Source organism: Rattus norvegicus, chromosome 9, assembly GCF_036323735.1.
Source record: "Rattus norvegicus strain BN/NHsdMcwi chromosome 9, GRCr8, whole genome shotgun sequence".
Classification (NCBI taxonomy): domain Eukaryota; kingdom Metazoa; phylum Chordata; class Mammalia; order Rodentia; family Muridae; genus Rattus; species Rattus norvegicus.
The window spans coordinates 85952098-85972598 of record NC_086027.1 but is presented as its reverse complement, the minus strand read 5'-3'; the positions used below and the strand labels follow the sequence as shown (position 1 = coordinate 85972598).

The following is a 20501-nucleotide window of genomic DNA, read 5'->3' as shown; positions in this document are numbered from 1 at the left end:
ACCAATACATGTGTGTCATTAGGGAAGAATCCTTTTTTACATGTCCTTTCACTTCCTTGCTTTAGCAGAACATCCTTTCGCCTGTGTCTTCTTCAGTTAAACATTCCTTCATGAGTCTGCCTTAGTCTTTCATCTGTGTGAAACATTCTTTCACATGTCTGCCTTAGCAAAATATCCTTTCACCTGTGTCTTCTTCAGGAAAACACTCCTTCACCTGTTTGCCCCAGGAAAACACCATCCAACACGATTGCCTTTCCAAAGAACCCTTAAGGTCTACATCAGGGGAAGCTATTTTTCCATTTCTTGATGTTACTGACAGATTCTGGCTGGTCACTTTTTCTAGAAACTGGGCAACTACTGCCAGGTTTTCCAAAGCTGAGAGATGCTGAGCCCAGCGCTGTGTATCCTAAATGCTCAACCTGCTTTACAAGTCCCCACTGTTGAGACAGTCACTGGAGAAAGTACCTCCGAGCCGGATGTGTCATATGTCACCTGATGAAGCTAAACATTTATCAGAAAGCTAGAAATGAATCAATGCAAGAGCTAATTAACTGTGACTTAAAACATGAACCCTAAGTATCTAAATGTCTATGTTTCTCTGTGTGTCTATTATACATAGGAATCTTTCTATCAATCATCTAAGTAACTAAATAAGCATATTTTTCATTGATAAAAGCAGTGTGAGAGGTTGATTCTTTATGTAGATTCTAGGGTGCTATTAGGAATGCTGTAATTGGAGGGATCAAGGCCATTCTTTCTTTGAGACTCTTAACACTTCTTCATAGAAGATCCCTACCCACACCCTGCACACACAATTCTGATTGATGTTTCATTCATGTTGAGAAACAGAACTTGATTATTTACAGGATTTAAAGGTGGGAAGAAGTCTTCTTTCCATTGAGAAACAAAAATGCCTTGCATTGCTTCCATCCAAGACAGATTTCTCCTAACTCATACAAAATCTGTGGAGCTTGGCAAAGGACATACTGTGCAGAGTTGATGAGAGGGAGTTAATTGAGTAGTAGATTTGATTCCCACCTTCCCACTAGCATTTCTCTATTAGTATGTTTGGAACTGAAATGCAGAGTTTCTTCACTATCTCAGAGGCCTTCGTTCAAATACATCCGTGTATGCGAATGTCTTGTGTTGGTTCCTGGTTAGGTTTACAGTGGCGGGATTGGAGCAGTTCTCTCCTATGGAGAGCCCAGTCCTGGGTCTTGGTCTTTACTCCCTCCTGTCTGTCATTTGCTAGTTGTGAGATGCTGTGCGATTTATTCGTTCTTCAGAGAATCTCTTCCTCAGACTCTGCAGGGTCAAATGTGTTGATAGTAAAAGTACTTTTTATTCTCCTGATGTAATTGTCATCTCAGTTTATTGTCTCTCTCTGCTAACCTAGACCTAGTCCTGGAAGCTTCTAGCCTCCTTATAATCTTATGTAAGCTGACGCCAAGAATTGCTGAATAAGCTCACCTTTTCTAACTCTTTCTGAACTCTGGCTGGATGGTTCAGCTCAGTTATTCTGGCTCAAAACTTCTCTCCAAGCTGACAATTCAAATTAACCTCCTTTCAGCATCTGACTGAGTTGTTCTGCTTGGCCTCATACTATCTTTGGCAATATTCTCTGATCTGTCTCCTCTTTCTCTGGCTTGTTCTGTCTTCAACTGTGTCCAGCTTGTTCTTTCTTTGCAACCTGTTTCTGTATGTACAAATGTCCTGGTGTAAAACTGCTTCCTTCTCTCTTCTCTGTCAGCATCGCCCCTTAAGTAGCCTCCCGTTCCTCTCCTAATGAGAGTTGGGTATATCATATTCCGTCAAATCTTTCTCTGATTCACCACTTTGCCACACACTAGACACCACTTTCTTTTTTCTATTTTTCGGAGCTGGGGACCGAACCCAGGGCCTTGCGTTTGCTAGGCAAGCGCTCTATCACTGAGCTAAATCCCCAACCCTAGACACCACTTTCAAACATGACTGCTTCCTTCTATAAATTTTATTTTCATTGTTTGAGATGAAAAAATATGTACTAAGGATGTGTCTGTATTTCAGCCAGAGCGATTAAAGGTGTGTGCTAAGGGTTAAGCCACACCACAACTAGAAACAGATTTTTGTTTTCCAGTAAATAACACAATCTCAGTGTTTACAGTATGATCAAATATCTGGCAACAGTTGATCTAGGGAAAAAGCTTGGCATTACATCTAGAACGTAGCTGGTTATTACTAGTATTTTGTCACAGTTAGCAAACTGGAAGGATAAGATGTAGGAAAAAGGCATATTTTGGTAAGAGAAGAAGGAGTTATTGGATGAGATTAGAGATTTGAGTGAAGCCTGGACTTGCCTTTGCAGGGGATGGGGTGGGGTCGGGGGTGGGTTAAAGGTGGCTTCCAGGACTACTGTGATCACCTTGGCTATTGAAGAGAAGCCAAGTCAAGAAGACAAACTACTATTCACCAATACTCATAGGTTTTACTCTTAATATTTTAGACATTTTTATGTATATCAAACAATGCATCCTCGTTTTAAACCTGTGAAACAGGTACGACTCCCATTTAGAGATGAAAAACTAAAACCTAAAGGTGTTGTGGTTTGAATGACACAATAGGTTCATGTATGCATGCTTAGCCCCAAAAGAACTGTTTGAAACCAGGAGGTGTGGCCTTGTTGGAAGAAGTGTTCCACTTGGCATGGGTTTAGAGGTTTCAACCCGTGGCAGGCACACACACACCCTGCCTCTCTCTCCTGCCTTCTGACTTCAGATTAGAATGTAGTTCCAGTGACTTCTCCAGCACCGTGCTTCCTATCTGCTATGATGGGCATGGACTAACCAGCTAAAACTGGGTCATTGGTCATGGTGTCTTTTCATGAGAAATAGAACAGCAACTGAGATTCCAGGACACAGAGAGTAAAAAACTGCAGTTTACTCAGTTCATATTCCTGATTCTACAAGTTTACATTAAGCCCTGTTGTTACAATAGTTCTTACAAGGCCTGCCCCTGGTCAACTGCTGCCCCATCTAAGTACTAACCAGGCCTGACCCTCCTTAGCTTCTGAGATTAAATCTACTGGGTCCATCCAGAGTCCTATGGTTCTGTTTGTCATTTTGTTTTGTTTGAGAGAGAGTCTTATACAGTTCAAACTGGCCTTGAACTCACTCTGCTGATCTCCTTGCCTCTACCTCCTGAATGCTGGGGTTATGGATCCATGCTAGGGATCAAGTCTAGCATTTTGTTCATGCCAAGCACGTATTCCACAGATTGAACTACATCCCTTGTCCTTCCATTTGTCCTTAAACTTCAGAATGTCTTCCAATTTATGCTTTCTCTTTTATTTTGTTTTCATAGAGAACTGATGACTAAACACATTTTGTTGTTTATAAACATACAAATTTGTTTAAAATTAGTTTGTGTTTGCTGTGGAATTGATGATATTTTCCCATTGGACTGCACACCACTTGGTGGTGTGGGCTTTACCTTTAAGTCAGTAGCAATGATCGAACCTGCCATTCATTTGGCAGAGACAATATTCTTTTGCTGTAACTTCTTACTGCCAACTGTGATTTACAAAATGCTAGTAATTCAACTAGCCTGACAACTGTCACAGCGCAGGTATCTTTCTTCTCCCGTCTTCTACGATTGTGTCATGAAATATTTTCCCCCACAAGCAGTGAATTTGTTACCTTTTAGGGACACAGACATTTAAATAATATCATGCAGTTATTTATTGACTTTAGTAAACGTTGCCAGCTTTGATGCCACAAGCCTATTAAAAGATATTGAAAACCGCAAAACTATCCCCATAAATCTGGGAGAAAGCTGCAGTCGGGAAGCCCCAGCTTGTTTTCACCATGCTGAATGAAGCTGAAAGGAAACCAGCCATTCCTACTTAGTTACAAATGTCTCTGCATAGCCATTCGTATTGCCCCTCTCAACCCCATCAAGTGTATTGAGGACACCAGAAGCCAAAGCCATCCCTTTCTCTCCTAGACAACATTAGATAAACATTTAGGCTGCCACCCCTGTGAGTCACTCTCTGAACTGGAGGCATCAGTTTTAAAACAATCATCCCATTGGCCAGACCTTCCGGTCTCTGAATGCTGCTTTTGAGACTGTGGCTTGTTCACACAGGGGTCACAGTAGCCTTCCATGGGCATTCCGACCCACAGGGAAGAAATGCAAAGTCGCATGAAAAGCGTAGAAGAAGAGTTCCTACATTTCAGCATTGACAGGAACCGCTCAGAGGCTAAATCACCTCAGTTGTGAGTCTGACTTCGTTCTAACGCCATATGTGAGAAACTATTCAGCAGCAGCCTAGCAACTCAGAAGCACAGGGAAATACCAACGCCCACCAGCTGTCCAAGATGCAGAGAGGAAGCAGGTCGGCCTTGAACACCGAAAAGGAAGGTTACAAGTTGTAGAATTGTTTTCTTCTGTGGTGCAAAGGTAGGTGGTTTTGGCTGGCAGTGCTATTTTCTTAGTTGTTTTCCTTTTATAAGGCAACTCGGTAAAAGAGTGGAAAGTAAGTAGAGAATTCGCTCGCCTGTTATTCTCCTGGTTCATGATTTTGAGGAAATCCAACTGATTATTTTGAAGTGACAGTAGCTGATTAACAGAGGGCCCCTGGAGATTCCATTTGATGAGGCCATACTTCTGTGTTCTTTGCCTTCATACAGTTCTATTGACTGTGGTATGGCTGAAAGACTTTTCTCTCTATTCACAAACTTTAATGTCCCATTTAGGATCTGAAGTTGTTTAGCTCAATAATGTAAATGGTGTGACTAGAAATAAAATCAAAGACTCCTTCCTCAGCCTCTTAGTTTAGGAAATCCACCTCCCTGTTGATTTTTTTAAGCACTCGAGCTAAAGATGTTTTAAATATTTAAATGAATAAAATGCCAAAAGACAAGCCCTTTGTACAGCCCATGAAGTGATAGGATATCTACATTGTCTCTATAAAGTTTTATTGGACCATCGCCACACCCACTCGTCTCTACCTTTTTCATGGTTCTTTCCCCACAGCTATAGCAGCCCCGAAATGGTTAGCACAGAAAAAAGATAGATGCAAGTGTTAACCTTTTAACCCGAATAAAATGGTTTTCTGGATTGAGGAGCTAACTCAAATGAAAAAGTCCTTGATGCACAATTGTGAAGACCTGAGTTCTGATTTCCAAATCTCATATCACAGTGTGCCCCACCCAAACCAAACCAAACCAAACCAAACAAAACCAAACAAACTCAACTGCAAAAAACTCAACAAAAAATTAATAAAAAAACCCAGACAAACCAAAAAATAATGAAAACTAATAAGATGAAAAAGTGTCCCTCTAAAAGCAAACAAAAAACTGTATGCAAGCTTATACGCACACACAGGCACAGCACGGGAGGGGAGGGAATGTGGTCATACATTTTTAAACCAGATGAGTGCCTTCAAAGCATGATGCTGAAACTTTGTAAATAGGGAGTTGTAGATCTTCTCAACCTACACACACTAGAAAAAACGGAGGAGTAGGGATTCGATGTATTATTGTAGACCAAGAAATCTTAAAAAGAATTAAGAAAGGAGATGCCATAGCTTCCTGTATTTCTGCAGATGTTTATGTCAGCTCTTATATATATATATATATATATATATGTATATATATATATATATATATATATTTAAAGGGTTACATAAAAGGGCCAGATGCTTAGCATGCATGGATAGCTTTGGGGAGACGTGGCATCAACATCACTGTTGTAAGAAGTTACCCTGGTTAGTTTGACTTAACCAGGCAGGTTGGATCCCAAGAGTGATGATGGTCCTGGGAAGGCACTGTAACCATGGTTACCTCCGGGGCTTGCTTTCTTCCTTTCTCTGATATAGCAAATGATCTAAGAGTCATCATGTGGGCATAAGAAATTGACTAAGGACATTAAGTCCTTTGTGAGTACAGTTCTTCCTGACATTCGGATTACTCCATCTTGTCTTTGAAAGCCTGTCCGTGACTCATCTCTACATGTTACAAGCACCTCGAACCCCAGCCTTCCTCCTGTGCTGGTTGGCTGTTTATGCTTTTCAAGTCTTATCATGTCACCACCTTAGTCATCACCCTGGCAAACTCTCCTCATGGATGCATCGGCTGGAGCTTCAATCTGCCACATGAGCCGTGTCTTCTAATTCCTTTATCGTTCTCCATGCTTACGTCTGAACTCTTTCCAATTTATCTACTGTCTTCACTCTGGTGCTGTGATGCCCCAACTTGACTCTGGTATTCTCAGGGTGATTTCACCAACCCACAACTCCATACCTTTTCAAACTCATAAATCAAGACAGAACTCGTCTTCCTCTTTTTATCCCATAGCACAATGTAAAATGCAAACAAATATATAAATTACTACTGTGTCTCCTCTCTGCCCTTGTGGACCTCATACATAGCCAGTGTTCCCATTATTGCAATGTAGGAAATAATCTTGAAAACTCATTTCTTTTTGGTATATTGAAGTTTAAAGGCAGTCTTGGACTTCTATCACACCTTTCTGCAAGACCGGTAGCAATGTGGGTGGTGTTTTTATTTTTAACTCTCAATAAATCATCCAATAACAAATACTTCTCCAACATGAATCTCTCCTTGTGACCTTCACTTTTTCTTCACTCTTTATTTGGGTGACTGTACATGATCGTTATTTAATATTTTTAAACTTGTTATAATTAAAGTGGGATGATCTTGAAAGATGTCTCAAGTGTTTTCCTCTCATGGGAAAGTGCCCGGAGAGGTGTTAGGTAGTGGAACCAGATTCTACTATCATTTCTAAGTATACAAGAGGAGAAGCATATTAGTCTAATGAAGGGAGTGGAAAAATATCGCTGCACATAATAATTTGAGCAACCGAATCATCTGGAGAAGTTGGAGATCTTGATAAATGGGGCCAAGTAATTGACAGAGTGTTTTAATTAGGGCAGGGCATCTGCCAGCTAATTACCTTTTCCAGGATAAATAATTACAATTTTTCACGTTCCCATAGCTTATAATTTCTAGCTGCGGTTATCTTCTGCATTCTGATCTTCCTATGCTTTGAAACAGGACAAAAATGGTTTATCTCTGAGAACTGAACACATTTAGAATAAAGCATATTTGGTTGAATATGGTGGGTTGTTATTGCGGCTTGTGCTCGTGTGAAATTCAGACCTACTGACGAGGCTTCCATTGATCATTGGTAAGGACTTTTTGAAACTAAGGCAGGGCAGACATTTCTGCCCTCAGCCGAATCTCTAAAATAAAAGCTTTGAGTATGAAATTCTGTCACTGTGGTGCTGTTAATACTTGGTGATTTGCATGGCCTTAAAGATATATGTGGTTTGTTTAACCTTATGTGTTCCGGGGATAATATTTTTGTTTATCTTTTATTCAATAATAGTAACTAGAGTCCCACAGATATTAGATTTATAAGAAATGGGACAATATTTGAAATTGAATTCTGGTGTTTGAGAGAGTAACAGTGTAACTCCATTAAATTGTTCTTCAAGAGGCATTTCTTCTTTAAGTCATATTATTTTCACAAAACATTAGCCAACAATCTACTCTTCCACACTTTTGATTTAATTAGTCCTCTAAAAGCACTTTTTACAGACCAGTTATCTGTGGAAGCAAAATTCAGTGGTTTGCAAGAGCTTATGCACTTGAACTTAAAACTATGAGGGTATTTTGTGTACTGGGAAGAAAATATTTGGAAAAATAAGATTACTCACTTAGTGTTGCAGTGTATTTGGCTTTTAAACTTGGAGAGAGCCATTTCCTCAATGCTACACAGAGTCTTGCTCTCACAAAAATGACATAACACATGCAAGTTAACTTTTATGCAACAACAACAGCAAGGAGTCGTAACGATTGTCATTAATCACTTTACTGTGATTGATGAAACCGCAATACACTGGAGAGTTCTTCCTGCTGGAGATTGCTTTTCCCTGCACATCACCTGACCCCAAACTCCCATCTTTGAAGTATCAGCATGCTTATTTTATGATGTCAGGCCATTTACGTATCAGTTTGCCGGGGTGGGTGCAACAATTTGCCACCAACTGCGTGTACATGTATGGAATAAAACTCACACACTGTCACACAGAAGTCTAAAGTTAAGGTGTTGGGCAGCACCATTCTCAGCCTGAAGGCAGTAGAGGAGGAGGATTCTTCCTGGCCTTCACTTACCTTCTGGCAGTTGCCAACAGTCTTTGGTTTTGATTTATAGAATGTAACTCCAATAGTTTACCAGTGTGTCACATGACCTTTTCTTGTATATTTCTGTGTCTGAATGTTCATCCTCTTAGAAGAGCCCTTATCTTTCTATAGAGCCTGCCCTTATATTGTGTGACTTCATCTCAGCTTGATAATATCTCTGTGTTAGCTTCTTCTCTATTAGAATAACAAATACTTGAGATAAGTCAACCTGTAAAGATGTTTATTTTGGCCCATAGTTTTGGAGGATTCGGTCCATTGTTGATTATCCTGATTGATGGGCCTATTGCTTTTGGCTTGTGACAGGGTACATGTCATGGTTGGAGAATGTGGCAGATCAAGTCTCACCTCAGATCCAGGAAAGAATAAGAGAGGAAGTAGTTAGGGTCAAAACTTCCCCTTCAGGGCCACACTTCCAATGAACAGTAGACTTTCCATGGACCCTGACTCTTAAAGCTTCTCGCACCTCCAAATAACACCATGCTGGGAACTTAATCTTTAACACATGTGCTTTGGGGGAACACCTAAGACCCAAACCATAGCAATGTACAAAGGCAATGCTTATTATGAAGTCATATTCACAGGTATTGCTCCAGGACAAAGAATGCTTTTCAGAAAACATAACTCAATTTATTAAAATTAACCGCTATTAAAGACTAGAATATAAGAAAATTCTTATGAATCTACGAAACATGGGAATCCCAATGTTGGATCTATAAACATTTGGGGGTACTCAGAGCACGAGTGAAACACATCTGATGAGACAGAAGGCAGTACAGAGATTGGGGACAATAACCAAGATATCTGATAAAGACCCTTAAGCTCACCAGAAGCAAATGATCTCCAAATAGTAATGCCAACAGGGTATAACTGGCATTTAGCACACTTTGTAAATGGAGAAGTAGCAACAAAGATGTTAGTAGATCATGCAAATACGTAGACATAACATGGGAACTAATTGGTTTATAAGTGTAAGTCATCTGACCTTGAAATCCAGGTTCTGAACAATTTTCTAGTTAATCTAGTTTAGAAGATGAGGTGGAAGGGAAGGAGGGCAAAGAAAGTAAAGAAATGGGTACTGAGGGCACTGTAACTTTCCTCCTGGCTTGTCTTGTCCTTATCTTGCCTGTTGCCTCTGCTCAAGTGGTTTCATTGAAGCAAGTATCAGTTACCTGGAAAGCCAGTTCAAGCATGGTAGACTAGGGCCTGTCCCTGGAGTTGTATGTACCTTGAGGAGGCCCCAGAATCTGCATTCTTCATAATGCCACATGAATACACTAATGTTATTGAATGGGGCCCCCTCTCAGGGACCACAGAGAAAGCCCATATGAGGTTAGAGTAGAAAATGTTGAAGTAAATCCCAGGGGTTAGACAGTACTGATGTGTAAATGTATAGATTCAATTGCCCTTTAAAAATAGCAGTATGAGATACATATGTTTCTGTTACACACACACACACACACACACACATACACACACACACACAAAACCATTGTTATAATGTGTTTCCAGATTTATGACATGTATGAAACAAGATGAGGTTTTAGACTTTTGAAACTGAGAACTTGGGATTCTAGTCTAGGCTTGTCCCTAAATTAGTCAGATAATTCTTGTCTCTATGTCACACTCCCTCAACCCCCTCAATATAAAATCAGAGAGTTGAGATAAGGATGTAGTTTAACACACTGTAGCACCAAGCCAGCGATTACCATTTTTAAGAAAAATAAGGATTTGAATGATCCCTAGTGGTTTCTTTCTTCCTTTTTGCACACATTGAATGTTGATTGTTAAAGCACTAAGATAGCCAGGCTATGAACACACCATATGCACGAAACAAAAATTAATACATGGGCCTTTCTGTCAAAGACAAGACCCAAGTGTACACATAGTTTAGTAAACGTATCAATTTGTGGTATTCTGCTTTTGATTTTTTGTCATTATTTTAATTAATAAGTTCCACTGTGGCATGGTTGTTCCGTCTTTGCCCATTCATGTCTACTGTCATCAGCCCTTTGCACCTGGCTCCTCCCTCAGCCTGACTCCCTTTCCTGTTAGTCCTCCCTCCTGCCTTTCTTCTCCACAGAATCCATTGTGTATTCTACTTTTCATCACCCCGAACATCTCTTCCTCCCCTCTGCTGACTCCCTTTCTAGCGCTCCATGACCTACATAAACATTTGAAAACACACGTACCTAAATATAATTTTAAAACTGGTGCCTTATAAAAGGGATAGTGAGTGCCACTCATGGTTCTGAGCCTGTTCATTTCTCTTAGCATAATGCGTTTTATAAACACGATTCTATGCACGTATTTGTATCGCGTACAAGTGTATTTACAACTTATAATGTTTTCATAGTGTTATATTCCATGTTTAATCTTACAGTTTCTCTGTCCTATCAGTTACTCGTTGGATTCTAAACGGTCTCTAACTTACAGACAGCTAAGTATGATGGCTGTGGTAGTGAATACCCTAACATGTGTTTGGATGTACTTGTCTGTTCTAAAGGTCAGCAGCTAGATCAAGGAGTAATCCTGGCTCGAAGATTCATAACTATGAAATCAGAGCAGGCTGTAAGATGTGTCAAGTGATGCTTTCTTAACATGGGAGGGAGGGAGGGAGGGAAGGAGGGAGGAAGGGAGGGAAAGAGAGAGAGAGAAGAGGGGGGGGGACACAGGTAGTTGGTTATTCTTTGGATCTATAATGCAAAAAAAAAAACTGTAAGGAAATACTATGATGTGTGAACAGGTATTAGCTTTTGATTCCTGGATAAGAATGATTTGTAAATTGAATTCTTTGCTATTCTCAGTATCTCTTAGGTGGTCTGTCCTGGGGATGGGGGTGGGAGCTGAGATTTAAGGTAGAAGGAACAGTGGTTTCTTCCTCTACCTGGAATGGAACCCTGAAACATGAGAAGGGAACATCTGTGTGGGAAGAGACAGCAAAAAGTGGAACGCTTTTCTTTTTCGACTGCAGAGGAAGGATTTGGCTTCAAAGGAGGCATAAAATAAAAATCCTTTATCGAGGTTCAAATGCAATCCATTTATCAATTCCCTCAGTCCTTGAGCCCCATCACACAGTGGCAGAAAGAGGAGCTTCTGAGAAATCAAATTAGGACAGTACCCAGGCCAGCAGGCACCGTCTGCACAGAGGGCTCTTTGAGTGGGCTGGGTAAAGACATTGGTGAACCGATTTCTTTTTGTGAAATAAAGACCGCGAAGCTGGGCCAACATCCTTTCTCCGGAAGGCTGCAAGGGGTGAGCTGCTGGAACCTAGGGCTTCAAGGAGCCCTTCCTAACTGGATCCCATTCAAACAAGTGAGAAAGAGCCAGCAGGAATAAGTCTGTACTCAGCAGAGGGTGCAGAGGAGGATCAGCAGAGCCCTTGTGTTGACTGCTGGTGGGGACGAAGCAGCCACTGCTAGGTCCCCGAATGCCCAGCTACTAGTACATCTCAACCATAAATTTATTTTCATTGCTACCTCATAACTGCAATTTTGCTTCCAAGCAGAGTGGTGTCTTAGTTCCTAAGACCATCAGAAATACCTGTTTGTTTTCCGATGGTCAGGACCCGTAGGTCGAGAACCGCTGGCTGGCCCAGAGTGACAGGGGTGGGCGAGGCTTCCGAAGGCTCCGTCTGGGCATGCAAGAAATGTCAGAGGCAGCAGCAGCCTGTTGGAGGAGAGACGAGAGCTTTGCTCTCTGCGTGGGAAGGCATCTTCTGATTGATTCCCTGGTATATAAGCCAGTGACGTTAGTCAATCAGCACAGGATCTGCGTGGGGTTGGGGAGAGCAAGTAGGAGTGGAGGGGGAAAGGAGGGAGGTAGAAAAGGTGCCAAGAGAATTTGTGGTGCCCTCTAAAAAGAATATCAGCTGTGTGTGGGGGGAAGGGGTGTGGACTTCAGTGTTAGCCTTCAGGAGAAAATGCTGGAATTGGCTGTGTCGAGCTGGTGGCCACCAGAAGCATGTGACTCTTGGGTTCCAGCTGACTGCTGTGAAATGTCCAGGGAGGTACTGCCAACAGAAGCATTTCGTACCCTGCAGAGTATGAAGTGTCTAACCTGGGTAAAGAGCCTCTGGAAAGCCGTATGCTGAGGCAGTTTTGGGATCTTGTTGCCCAGATCACCCATGGGAGCATCTGTGAGACCAGCGAAACAACAGAAACTGTGAGGGACACTAGCAGATGATTCCAGGGAGGGAAGTGAGGATATGGCTGTGAAAAGACCTTGACACATTCGGAGAAAATTTTAAAACAAACCAACCAAAAATAAGCCGCTAGGGAAACACACGGGAGGAAGCCACACAGGATCGTCTCTGTGGTTGAGTCCTTAGGCGCTCAGCAGTGTTGGAGTGGGAGAGAATCTAGACAGGAAAGTGACCTGACAGGGTGCCCTTCACACCCCTCCCCCACTCCCCCACTCGCTTCCTCCGTACAAGGTCCCACTGAGGATTACTGTGGATCCTCCTGGTTCTGTCTTTCCAAAGATTCCCACTTAATCACATGCTGCGTGATGAGCCACCCCCAATACTGACACCTCTGTTGTCTTCTGGAGCCCTGTCATAGCCGTTGCCCAAGGGGTCACAGGTTATAATTAAAGCATGGTGCGCCTGCTTTATTCTCTTGTCTGTTTCCTCCTCAAGAACAGGCTCCCCGTGAAGGCAGAGCTGAGGATGTCCTGCTCACCCTCGTATCCCAGGGTGACTGGCTCATCATAAATATTTCTGGGATAATTGCCTGTGTGAGTAAGGACACATTGTTGGAACCTAGGGAGGGGTCAGAGGTTTTGAGAAAAAACACAAACTAAATGGAGGAGACAGTCTAGGAGTATGACAGGCTGCCTCATTCTGAGGACACTGATCTATCTGTAAAACCCAAGGATGTGTAGATAGCCTTAGATGTGGTTGCTGGGGGCAGGGGAGGGGGCAGATCTCACCAGGCAATCCCAAAGCAGTAGACAGAAGGAAAAGAACATTCTAGAACGGTCACAATACTGACACCTCTGTTGTCTACTGGAGTTCTCTTGGAGCACACATATACCTCTACCCACACCCTCCCCATTCCCTGCATTCGAGATTCACTGGAGTGAGTTTGCCAAGAAGAGGAACGGGGCACAGCACTGGGCTTTTGAAGGGGTTTACTTGAACCAGGCTCTGTTAAGCAGTTAATACATAGCAGCAACCCTTTCCCACAGGCAGATTTGTAAATCGGGTGACAGTGGCCCTCCTTAGCACTGAAACTAACAGATGTCGCCAGATTTGCTTACGGGAACCCTGCTCAAGGGCAAAGCCAGGACTTAACCTAGATTTATTACTAATTCCAGCATTCCTATTTATTTTTTTTTTCTTCTAGACAATCTCCACAGTGAAGTGGGTCTTGAATGTTTGCTGGTTTTGAAGGACTAAAGCATTTGTGAGCAACCCAAGCTCTGTGTGTGTGTGTGTGTGTGTGTGTGTGTGTGTGTGTGTGTGTGTGTGTGTGTGTGATGGGAATGATTGTGTCTAAGCATTGCTGAGTGAATAACTGTATAACCCTTTGAAATAACCTTTCCATCTGATTTATGTCACTTCCACTGTAAGGAAGAGGTGGAATTTTAATGCCCAGTGACATCAATAATAAAATCGATGTATATTTACTCAGTGTGGGGTAGATTACAGGTCTTAGACCTAACTGTGATTGCACACGGACTGGCAAGATTGAGACCTGACAAGTCAGCCTAGGTGACCCAGTGGCCTTGGATCCAGAAAGAATGTAGAGGTCTCCCTACGTGTTTGACTGCATTGCCCTTTGGACTTGCTGATCTGCCACTGTCCTAGTTACCTGGAGGCAGGCAATTCTACTTTAGATTTGCCCAACGGTTGGTTATACTTTCTGGCTTGCTAATGACACTTATCCTCTCTGTGGGACTCAGACTATCTCACCTCCCTCTGAGATGCCAAGATGTCCTTGGAGACCTAAATACTGAACTTTGCCAAATCCATGACAGGTATGAATGGTGTGGCCTGGGACCTGCTGTTTCTCAAAGGGGAGTCATTTCCATAGAAGGGATGAGTGTGTGTGTGTGTGTGTGAGGTCGAATGGAGAAATCAGGGGTAGCCAGTCTCTCTTACTTCATCCCTACCCTCCCCCCCCCCCACTTCCCTCCCTGGAGCTATGGCCTGGTTACTGTATTTGAAGTGATTAAACTTCCCTGTGGCACTTGCTTTTTCTTTCACAGGCAGGAGCTCAGTGTAACTGAAAGGCAAGGCACCTGTAGGTCGCTCTATATTCCTTGTCTTGTTTTCCCATTTGAAGTTCTAATCATCTCCAACAGAGAACATAATTGTGGTTGGGCTTCCTTTCTAGATGGGCTTGGGCATCTGGGTTGACAGACTTATAAATGCCACAAAGGTAGAAGGGTCAGGGCTCTGCTATGGCTCTGGGAAACGACAGCTTGTTGACAAAATCAGTTTTGGTGCTCAGGGGTGTGGTCTTGTCCACGGTGGGACCATATCCCATGGCTTGAGAGATGGAGAAGGTTACCACTGCAGAAGAAACTTTGGGCTTCCTCTAAGACAGCAACACCTTAGCTGCCTCCTGACCAATGGCCAAAGAAGCCACTAGGAGGAGCTAATGACTGACCAAGTGTGTTGCTCACCAATGTTTAATGTGAATTGCTTCACCAAGTGCCCAACCTGGGCTGGCTGCAGGCTCTGGGTATTTAATTATTTACGTGGTAATGGATGGACCAGGGATTGTCTGCCCTTCAAGCGATTCACAGAGGAGAACGATTGTGCCTCCTGTTTCATTTGCTGGTTTATTCCTGTCAGGGGAAGGCACTTCAGCCTTACTGCAATGGAAGAATGGGAGAATGATTGCATTAGCAAATCTCTTACTTCACATATGCACACACACACACACACACACACACAAACATACACAAACTCATGCACACACACATACATAAACACATGCACACATACATATACACACATACATACACACAAACATACACAAACACATGCACACACATACACACCTATACACACCTACAAACACACACACAAACACATGCACACACACACACACACACACACACAAACACATGCACACACGTGCCCCACGCCTGCCATCAAAGCATTCTACAAACGGAATATAACTCCTTCCCCACTTAAAAAATTCCCACCGATCACAGGGAATGAATCTTGCAGTATCTGGGGAGTTCCTCTTTCTTTTGTGCCCAGGGAGGGAGATTAAGAAGGAAGGGACCATAGAATTCGATGCCTGAGTCTGAAAGCCAGCTCTGCAATTTAACAGCTATATATTTTGGCAATATTTCGTAACCCCCATATCCCTCCGTTTTCCTCCCTCTGTATCCTCCTGTGGTGAGAATAAAGAGTCAGGACATGTGTGTGCCTGCAGACGACTGAGCACCCGCCTGTGCTCGCTCAGTTTCCTGCTTCTCAAGGCTGGCAGAATGCATTCCAAATGACATCATAGTTCAAGTGCAATAACACGGCTCTCCCTTGCCTTTTCATCGAGGGGCCTTGTCCGCATAGCCTCGCTCCGTGTAAACCGCTACCCCCTTTAAAATTCTCTCAAAGGTAGAGACGAGAGGCATGTGTGACCTTGAAACTTCTGGGTGATGTTATCCTGTCTGATTTACCTCAATCTGTAATCACGTTTTCCTTGCTTTGGGCAGGAATTCTAGGAAGACACATTGGTCCTTTCGGTTTGCCCCAGAGGCAAGAACCTTGAAGAACCTTTCAGTCTGTGTATTTGGATCTAAATCTATATCTATATCAATATCTATATCTATATCTAGCTATCTATACCTATAGATATCTCTATATATATCAATATCTATCTATATCTCCAAATATGTATGTGTAACTATAATTATAAGTTAATATATAATAAATTAACAATTTGCTACATATTTTATATATATATTAAATGCTTAAAATATACAAAACTATCTCTTACTGTAGATGGAGTTGGGGGTCTGAGACACGGCTCAGTGGTTAAGAGCACTTACGATCCTTTCAGAGGTTTGGTTCCCAGAACCGACATGGTGACCCACAACTGCCCGTAACTCCAGTTCCAGCAGTTCTGACCCTCCATTCTGACATCCGAAGGCTCCTGCTTGCACATGGTACACCTAAACTCAGAAGGGCAGACACATACACACACATAAACAAATGAATAAACATATGAATCTTAAAATGAATGATTCTTATAAACTTTGGGACTTAAAGGGGGGAAATTATAAACTCTCCTTGGTAGGAAAATATTGGAATGTGTAGTGGTCATGGTACACACTGTTGTAGTCTATATAATTGTTTAAGGAGGCCACAGATCTGCAATCCTATTGCTTCAGCCTTACAGATGCCAGGGCTACAGTCATGTGCCACACACCTAGCTATGATAATTTTCATGTGAACTTAACTGTATATTCATTTCATTAGCAGTCTAAAGGTAAACATTTAACCTTTTCAACTATATGGCATTGAAACAAATGTACAATAGAAGAAATATAGAAATTAAGAAAGTAAAAATAAAGATAACAACCATTTAGCAAATGGACTGTTTTCCAATTAACTTCATTTTTCTTTGGGGGTTTTTCCTTTTGACTTTTGTTTTATATACGTGTGTGTGTGTGTGTGTGTGTGTGTGCGCGCGCACGCGCGTGCGCACACCTGAGAGAGAGAATGTGTATCCATGTGCATATATTTGTCAAGATTAGATTATCTTGTGTGGTTGAATTATTTTTCAGTTATCATTTTCACAAATATTATATCATTACAGATTTAAAAATAGTACTATATCTAGGACTTGGAGAGATGGCTCAGTGCATAAGAGGACTTGCTATGTAATCACGAGGTCTGAGTTCAAATCCCCAGCCACCACACATGGGCATGCCGTGTTCCTGTAAGCGCATATCACTGGGTGGAGGCAGTTGTGTCATACAACATTCCCTCCACGTCAGTCACTATGGATGCTGTAAACAGCATAGGAGGAATGTGTGTGAATTTGAGATTCCGTTTGTGATTATCTCCTGAGGGTGGGGTCTTTGGAATAGTATCAGTGACACGTACATTTTAAGTCCCGTTTCCCCTTCTAATTTGATCACCTTTCATTAAATAAAATTGTAGAAGAAGTCAGGGCACCCTGCCTATGAGCCGTGAGGACTGCCACTTTAAAGAAAAGTGGACAGCCACTAGAAAGCTTCAAACAGATAATGATTGTACACAAACTTGCGGCCTTCTTATCTTTTTTTAATTGATACAATTTGTTCTCTGACAATCTCATCCATGTATAGAGAGTGAGTTCTGCTTACCCTCATCCTTTATCTCACTGTCACCCTTTTCGACCCTGATTCCCGGCACTCATCAGTAGCCAACAGTTCCCCCTGGGAGAAGCGTAGGACAATGGATGTGTTTCACAGATGATTCGGGTTGCTAACTACCAAGCATGATTGTATACAAAAACCGTGGAGCAGATTCCATTAGAGTGGTCTAGGTGAGATGCTGTAAGATGATGAAGGGTGTGGAAGGGCGGGGCCAGGGTAGGTTGAGTATCTTTAGCATGTAGAGCCAACAGTATCTAGTGCAGCGATAGTGGAGCACTGAAAGACAGGGAAGTCAAAGACCCCATGGGTTTTGGCCTGAGACATTAGAAACACAGAGCCCTTGCAAAGATTGGCAATGGGCAAGGTGAGGACAAACAGATATAAAGGTAAAAATGGTGTTTAACATTTGCACAAGTTTTGAATGGTCATGAACCCTCTAGGTGCAGACATTTATGTATTGCTATGTCTATGTGTATGTCTCTGCATTGCTGAGCATGATTGGGGACACAATTCTACACAAGTAAGTTTCCATACCATAGGAATACAATAGGCAAAGACTATCATAAAAGTTTTGCTAAGCTGGACTCACATGCACATCACTAAAATTTAATCCCTACTGTTGCAATCATTTGGAACTTAAACCAGTGAAAGTTTTTGGAGGAAAGGGAGAGTTTCAGCATTGACATTGTTTAGTGTTGTTGGGTCAATGTAATCATAAACAGGATTTCTTTTATTCATTGTCTTGGTTATTTTCACAAAACCTCTCCATAGGGGTATAATATCCCTCATACTGCTCTTTCCTCACTGTACTTCTCAAGTTGCGCTGGCCTCTGAAATGGTGGTCACCTACCTGGATTTACTTTGAAGGTTTTATATATTGTTGACTTTATGGTTAATGGTCTTTGAGCTGTAACATCTAGAACCAGCTCTAACAGTGAGTCCATAAAGTAAGGCAATGTTAGCAGTCTCCCCTGCTCTTAGCCATCACTGAAGTACCAAGAAGTAATGTAGCATTGAGCTAAGGAATTAATCTGAGGAAGTATAGGTGTGGCTTTGGTGGAAAATGCTTAATAACACTCAGATTTTATGCAGTTAAGTTTTTAACCACTGCCCTGCCTTCTAATATTAGAACTGACTATACAGTAACTCTGTTGGTATCAAAGCATGGAGCCAGAAAACTCTCATCATATTCTGTTTCTCAGTCGGGTTGGCAAAGGAAAAACAATGTGTGAAAAGCTACAAGACCAGAAGTTCCTGTAAAATTATATTTCCCATGATCATTTGCATAAGGTCCGAGAACTGAAGATTCAGTTTTCAGTGCTTCCTATTCAAAAATTAAGATTCTCTTCTGCCAAGAATTTGCTTTGTAAGCAGCATATATAAGTGGACCACACAATGGAATTATGCTGATGCATTTCTACGAATCTGATAAAATATTTCACCACCCGAAATAAAATTGCAATGCAAGTTCTTATTTCAAGTCTGATAAGAGAAAAACAAACAATTTTCCCATTGAAGTGAGTCAGCTTTTGGCCTGGTTGATCACTTAAAGAGACAGGAGTTAGAAAAGCACATTAGAGGAAGGTTTGATTTTCTCGTGAAGGTGATGCACCATACCCATGTGGACAATGACTTTTTGAAAGCTCCAATGTGAAAGTGAACTGTGGAAACCAGCTCACTGGTAATTAGTGCTATCGACCAAAGAGCATAAAAAGTTAGCCATTCAACAAGACAGCTAGAATACCGTGCTCCATAAGAGTTTGTTCAGGAAGTAAACCTTACAGCATGACTTCAGCAAACCTTCATGACTTGGGGAGTCATGAAGTCTCCCCAAGTTATTAATGTGAGCTTAACCTTGCTCCACTTAACACTTTGGGCAAATATTGATCCACCATGGACGATCCAAACTTACTACCATTTTTCTTGCTTCTATGGAAAATACGAATCATTGTTAAATGGAAAGCCAATCAAAACTTTATAGCTGAAACTTGAGGAAGAAATTTTAGAGATGTGATTAAGATAGCAACATAAACTATGTTTTTCTTATGTTTTACAATATTTGTGGCATTTTTTCCAGTTTTTTAAAATTAATATTTTGCTTGAAATTATGATTCCTCTACAATATTAAGCTTTGGACAAGATTTTATATTATAGTATAGAATGTTCCCTCCTATCCCTTTTTCCTAAGAGAAAGCTGTTGACGTTTCATGAGCTTCAAAGGAGGGATATGTCTCAGCTGCCGTCTTCCACTAGATTGGCCTCAGGAGGAATCTCCTGGCCAGGTAAAGGAGGTAAGGAATTGATGTTCTTAGCGAAGTCTCTCACTTTAGAAATGCAACAAAGGTCTTTGGGAGGCCCTTCATGCCAACCAGTAGTAGGAAGTTGCTGAGGACCATAGTACAGACACCATGGCCAGGATTTCAGGGAACTCACAGGCTCACCCTGGAGGTCATAGAATTACTTGATACAGAAGCAGGACTCGGTTGCCCTCCTCAGGTGGCAGATGGTCCTAAGAGCTTTGAGGTAGAGGCAGACCAGGGGTTTCTCAGCTGGCTCAGTTCTTCATTCATGGAGTGATAAACAACCTCTCTTTATGGACACAGCACCCCTAGTTAAAACAAGATGTATGGAAGTAAAAAGATTTTTTTTCTTTTAAAGAAAATGGAACATTCACCTCATGTCCAAAAACCAATTTAAATTGCTGACCTGAATTCTGTTGGAGTGGGTCCATCTGCATGTTTCTGCGAGAGCGTGGGTGGGTTTGTGACATAGTGGTAGGGAAGGTAGTATATTTTCTTCACATCTCAATGAAGTGGGAGTCTGTCTGCAATCCTGTTTTGCTATCCAAGAACAACCTGGTCTCTCCTGTGAAGGTCAATAAGGAAAGAATTACTGGAATGGCTGCATGGGGAACGTGGATTATCTGAGATTTTCACCTACTCCTAGTAGGGCCACCTTGTCCTAGTGGGA

General features: G+C 41.9%; 2 long non-coding RNA genes across 3 annotated transcripts in view; one reads left to right on the top strand and one right to left on the bottom strand.

The window, feature by feature from the left end:
* LOC108351965 (uncharacterized) overlaps window positions 1–13173 on the bottom strand; it is a 31096-nt gene extending 17923 nt beyond the window's left edge. The window contains exons 1-2 of the long non-coding RNA XR_010054666.1: window positions 13137–13173; window positions 11748–11873 (exon numbers count right to left, since the gene is read on the bottom strand). This is a non-coding gene — a long non-coding RNA (uncharacterized LOC108351965). The remainder of the gene's footprint in view (window positions 1–11747; window positions 11874–13136) is intronic.
* Window positions 13174–13861: 688 nt separating this feature from the next.
* LOC108351966 (uncharacterized) overlaps window positions 13862–20501 on the top strand; it is a 103430-nt gene continuing 96790 nt past the window's right edge. Inside the window, exon 1 of one of the 2 annotated variants that reach the window (XR_005489228.2) lies at window positions 13862–14186. This is a non-coding gene — a long non-coding RNA (uncharacterized LOC108351966). The remainder of the gene's footprint in view (window positions 14187–20501) is intronic. The other variant, XR_005489227.2, reaches the window with a different exon arrangement.